This window comes from Heterodontus francisci, unplaced genomic scaffold (genome assembly GCF_036365525.1).
Source record: "Heterodontus francisci isolate sHetFra1 unplaced genomic scaffold, sHetFra1.hap1 HAP1_SCAFFOLD_348, whole genome shotgun sequence".
NCBI classification, from domain to species: domain Eukaryota; kingdom Metazoa; phylum Chordata; class Chondrichthyes; order Heterodontiformes; family Heterodontidae; genus Heterodontus; species Heterodontus francisci.
Window position 1 is genome coordinate 1667394 of NW_027140172.1, and position 6535 is coordinate 1673928.

The window sequence follows — 6535 nt, forward strand, 5'->3', positions numbered from 1 at the left end:
TGAACCATGCTGGACAGGGCTCGAGAGTGATCAGCACAGTGCCTCATGCTGGACAGGACTGCATTGTGATCAGCACATTGACCCATGCTGGACAGGGCACTAGTGTGATCTGCACAGTGCCTCATGCTGGACAGGACTGCAGTGTGATCAGCACAGTGCCACATGCTGGACAGGACTGTAGTGTGATCAGCACATTGCCCCATGCTGGACAGGGCTCTATGTGATCAGCAAAGTGCCTCATGCTGGATAGGACTGTAGTGTGATCAGCACAGTGCCTCATGCTGGACTGGACTGCAGTGTGATCAGCACAGTGCCTCATGCTGGATTGGACTGTATTGTGATCAGCACATTTACCCATGCTGGACAGGGCACTAGTGTGATCAGCACAGTGCCTCATGCTGGACAGGACTGTGGTGTGATCAGCACAATGCCGCATGCTGGACAGGACTGTAGTGTGATCAGCAAAGTGCCTCATGCTGGACTGGACTGTAGTGTGATCAGCACAGTGCCTCATGCTGGACTGGACTGCAGTGTGATCAGCACATTGACCCATGCTGGACAGGGCTCCAGTGTGATCAGCACAGTGCCTCATGCTGGACTGGACTATAGTGTGATCAGCACAGTGCCTCATGCTGCACAGGACTGTAGTGTGATCAGCACAGTGCCTCATGCCGGACTGGACTGTAGTGTGATCAGCACAGTGCCTCATGCTGGACAGGACTGTAGTGTGATCAGCACAGAGCACCTTGCTGCACAGGACAGTAGTGTGATCAGCACAGAGCCCCATGCTGGACAGGGCTCCAGTGTGATCAGCACAGTGCCTCATGCTGCACAGGACTGTCGTGAGATCAGCACATTGACCCAAGCTGGACAGGGCTCTAATGTGATCAGCACAGTGCCTCATGCTGGACAGGACTGTAGTGTGATCAGCACAGTGCCTCATGCTGGATTGGACTGTAGTGTAATCAGCACATTGACCCATGCTGGATAGGGCACTCGTGTGATCAGCACAGTGCCTCATGCATGCAGTGTGATCAGCACAGTGCCCCATGCTGGACAGGACTGTAGTGTGATCAGCACATTGCCCCATGCTGGACAGGGCTCCAGTGTGATCAGCACAGTCCCCATGCTGGACAGCGCTCTGGTGTGATCAGCACAGTGCCTCATGCTGGACTGGACTGTAGTGTGATCAGCACAGTGCCTCATGCTGGACTGGACTGTAGTGTGATCAGCACAGTGCCTCATGCTGGACTGGACTGTAGTGTGATCAGCACAGTGCCTCATGCAGGACAGGACTGTAGTGTGATCAGCACAGTGCCTCATGCTGCACAGGACTGTGGTGTGATCAGCACAGTGCCTCATGCTGGACTGGACTGTAGTGTGATCAGCACATTGACCCATGCTGGTCAGGGCTCTAGTGTGAGCAGCACAGTGCCTCATGCTGGACAGGACTGTAGTGTGATCAGCACAGTGCCTCATGCTGGACTGGACTGTAGTGTGATGAGCATATTGCCTCATGCTGGACTGAACTGTAGTGTGATTAGCACAGTGCCTTTTGCTGGACAGGACTGTAGTGTGATCAGCACCGTGCCCCATGCTGGACAGTGCTCCAGTGTGATCAGCACAGTGCCTCATGCTGGGCACTGCTCTAGTGTGAGCAGCACAGTTCTCCATGCTGGATAGGACTGTTGTGTGATGAACTCAGTGCCTCATGCTGGACAGGACTGCGGTGTCATCAGCACAGTGCCTCATGCTGGACTGGACTGTAGTGTGATGAGCACATTGCCTCAAGCTGGACAGGGCTCTAGTGTGATCAGCACAATGCCCCATGCTGGACAGGACTGTAGTGTGATCAGCACAGTGCCTCATGCTGGACTGGACTGTAGTGTGATCAGCACAGGGCATCATGCTGGACTGGACTGTACTGTGCTCAGCACAGTGCCCCAAGCTGGACAGGGCTGCAGTGTGGTCAGCACAGTGCCCCATGCTGTACAGGACTGCAGTGTGAGCGGCACAGTGCCTCATACTGGACTGGACTGTAGTGTGATCAGCACAGTGCCCCATGCTGGAAAGGACTGTAGTGTGATCAGCACAGTGCCTCATGCTGCACAGGACTGTATTGTGATCAGCACAGTGCCTCATGCTGGACTGGACTGCAGTGTGAGCAGCACAGTGCCTCATGCTGGACAGGACTGTAGTGTGATCAGCTCAGTGACTCATGCTGGACTGGACTGCACTGTGATCAGCACAGTGCCTCATGCTGCACAGGACTGTAGTGTGATCAGCACAGTGCCTCATGCTGGACTGGACTGCAGTGTGAGCAGCACAGTGCCTCATGCTGGACAGGACTGTAGTTTGATCAGCACAGTGCCTCATGCTGGTCTGGACTGTAGTGTGATGAGCACATTGCCTCATGCTGGACACGACTGCAGTATGATGAGCACAGTACCTTTTGCTGGACAGGACTGTCTTGTGATCAGCACAGTGCCCCATGCTGTACAGGGCTCTAGTGTGATCAGCACAGTGCCTCATGCTGGACAGGACTGTAGTGTGATCAGCACAGTGCCCCATGCTGGACAAGGCTCTAGTGTGATCAGCACAGTGCCTCATGCTTGACTGGACTGTAGTGTGATGAGCACATTGCCTCATGCTGGACTGAACTGTAGTGTGATGAGCACAGTGCCTTTTGCTGGACAGGACTGTAGTGTGATCAGCACCGTGCCCTATGCTGGACAGTGCTCTAGTGTGATCAGCACAGTGCCTCATGCTGGACAGGGCTCTAGTGTGATCAGCACAGTGCCTCATACTGGACTGGACTATAGTGTGATGAGCACATTGCCTCATGCTGGACAGGGCTCTAGTGTGATCAGCACAGTGCCCCATGCTGGACAACACTTTAGTGTGATGAACACAGTGCCCCATGCTGGACAGGACTGCAGTGTGATCAGCACAGTGCCTCATACTGGACAGGACAGTAGTGTGATGAGCACATTGCCTCATGCTGGACAGGGCTCTAGTGTGATCAGCACAGTGCCCCATGCTGGACTGGACTGCATTGTGATCAGCACAGTGCCTCATGCTGGACATGGCTCTAGTGTGATCAGCACAGTGCCCCATGCTGGACAGGACTGTAGTGTGATCAGCACAGTGCTTCATGCTGGACTGGAGTGTAGTGTGCTCAGCACAGTGCCCCATGCTGGACAGGGCTCCAGTGTGATCAGCACAGTGCCTCATGCTGGACAGGACTGTACAGTTTTCAGAACAGTGCCCAATGCTGGACAGGACTGTACTGTCATCAGCACAGTGCCCTATGTTGGACAGGACTGTAGTGTGATCAGCACAGTGCCCCATGCTGGACAGGACAGTAGTGTCATCAGCACAGTGCCCTATGTTGGACAGGACTGTAGTGTGATCAGCACAGTGCCTCACGCTGGACAGGACTGTAGAGTTATAAGCACAGTGCCTCATGCTGGACTGGACTGTAGTGTGATGAGCACATTGCCTCATGCTGGACTGGACTGTAGTGTGCTCAGCACAGTGCCCCATGCTGGACAGGGCTCCAGTGTGGTCAGCACAGTGCCCCATGCTGTACAGGACTGTAGTGTGGTCAGCACAGTGCCTCATGCTGGACTGGACTGTAGTGTGATGAGCACATTGCCTCATGCTGGACAGGGCTCTGGTGTGAACAGCACAGTGCCCCATGCTGCACAGGACTGTAGTGTGATGAGCACATTGCCTCATGCTGGACAGGGCTTTGGTGTGATCAGCACAGTGCCCCATGCTGGACAGGACTGTAGTGTGATGAGCACATTGCCTCATGCTGGACAGGGCTCTGGCGTGATCAGCACAGTGCCCCATGCTGGACAGGACTGTAGTGTGATCAGCACAGTGCCTCATGCTGGACTGGACTGTAGTGTGATCAGCACAGTGCCTCATGCTGGACTGGACTGTAGTGTGCTCAGCACAGTGCCCCATGCTGGACAGGACTGTAGTGTGATGAGCACATTGCCTCATGCTGGACAGGGCTCTGGTGTGATCAGCACATTGACCCATGCTGGACAGGCCTGTCGAGTGATCAGCACTGTTCCCCATGCTGGACAGGGCTTCAGTGTGGTCAGCACAGTGCCCCATGCTGTACAGGACTGTAGTGTGATCAGCACAGTGCCTCATGCTGCACAGGACTGTAGTGTGATCAGCACAGTGCCTCATACTGGACTGGACTGTAGTGTGATCAGCACAGTGCCCCATGCTGTACAGGACTGTTGTGTGATCAGCACAGTGCCTCATGCTGGACTGGACTGTACTGTGATCAGCACAGTGCCTCGTGCTGGACTGGAGTGTACTGTGATGAGCACAATGCCCCATGCTGGACAGGACTGCAGTGTGAGCAGCACAGTGCCTCATGCTGGACAGGACTGTAGTGTGATCAGCACAGTGCCTCATGCTGGACTGGACTGCAGTGTGAGCAGCACAGTGCCCCATGCTGGACAACACTTTAGTGTGATGAACACAGTGCCCCATGCTGGACAGGACTGTAGTGTGATCAGCACAGTGCCTCATGCTGGACTGGACTGTTGTGTGATGAGCACATTGTCTCATGCTGGACAGGGCTCTAGTGTGATCAGCACAGTGCCCCAGGCTGGACTGGACTGCATTGTGATCAGCACAGTGCCTCATGCTGGAGAGGGCTCGAGTGTGATCAGCACAGTGCCCCATGCTGGACAGGACTGTAGTGTGATCAGCACAGTGCCTCATGCTGGACTGGACTGTAGTGTACTCAGCACAGTGTCCCATGCTGGACAGGGCTCCAGTGTGATCAGCACAGTACCTCATGCTGGACAGGACTGTACAGTATTCAGAACAGTGCCCCATGCTGGACAGGACTGTAGTGTCATCAGCACAGTGCCCTATGTTGGACAGGACTGTAGTGTGATCAGCACAGTGCCTCACGCTGGACAGGAGTGCAGTGTGATCAGCACAGAGCCCCATGCTGGACCGGGCTCCAGTTGAGATCAGCACAGTGCCCTATGTTGGACAGGACTGTAGTGTGATCAGCACAGTGCCCCATGCTGGACAGGACTGTAGTGTCATCAGCACAGTGCCCTATGTTGGACAGGACTGTAGTGTGATAAGCGCAGTGCCTCACGCTGGACAGGAGTGCAGTGTGTTCAGCACAGAGCCCCATGCTGGACCGGGCTCCAGTGAGGTCAGCACAGTGCCCTATGTTGGACAGGACTGTAGTGTGATCAGCACCGTGCCCATGCTGGACAGTGCTCTAGTGTGATCAGCACAGTGCCTCATGCTGGACAGGGCTCTAGTGTGATCAGCACAGTGCCCCATGCTGGACAGGACTGTAGTGTGATCAGCACAGTGCCTCATGCTGGACGGGATGTAGTGTGATCAGCACAGTGCCTCATGATGGACTGGACTGTAGTGTGATGAGCACATTGCCTCATGCTGGACAGGGCTCTGGTGTGAACAGCACAGTGCCCCATGCTGGATAGGACTGTCGTGTGATGAGCACATTGCCTCATGCTGGACAGGGCTCTGGTGTGATCAGCACAGTGCCCCATGCTGGACAGGACTGTAGTGTGATCAGCACAGTGCCTCATGCTGGACTGGACTGTAGTGTGATCAGCACAGTGCCGCATGCTGGTCTGGACTGCAGTGTGCTCAGCACAGTGCCCCATGCTGGACAGGACTGTAGTGTGATGAGCACATTGCCTCATGCTGGACAGGGCTCTGGTGTGATCAGCACATTGACCCATGCTGGACCGGACTGTAGTGTGATCAGCACAGTGCCCCATGCTGGACAGGGCTTCAGTGTGGTCAGCACAGTGCCCCATGCTGTACTGGACTGTAGTGTGATCAGCACAGTGCCTCATGCTGCACAGGACTGTAGTGTGATCAGCACAGTGCCTCATACTGGACTGGACTGTAGTGTGATCAGCACAGTGCCCCATGCTGGACAGGACTGTAGTGTGATCAGCACAGTGCCTCATGCTGGACTGGACTGTACTGAGATCAGCACAGTGCCTCATGCTGGACTGGAGTGTACTGTGATGAGCACAATGCCCCATGCTGGACAGGACTGTAGTGTGATCAGCACAGTGCCTCATGCTGGACTGGACTGTAGTGTGATCAGCACAGTGCCTCATGCTGGACTGGACTGCAGTGTGAGCAGCACAGTGCCTCATGCTGGACAGGACTGTAGTGTGATCAGCACAGTGCCTCATGCTGGACTGGACTGCAGTGTGAGCAGCACAGTGCCTCATGCTGGACAGGGCTCTAGTGTGATCAGCACAGTGCCTCATGCTGGACAGGGCTCTAGTGTGATCAGCACAGTGCCCCATGCTGGACAACACTTTAGTGTGATGAACACAGTGCCCCATGCTGGACAGGACTGTAGTGTGATCAGCACAGTGCCTCATACTGGACTGGACTGTAGTGTGATGAGCACATTGCCTCATGCTGGACAGGGCTCTAGTGTGATCAGCACAGTGCCCCATGCTGGACTGGACTGTATTGTGATCAG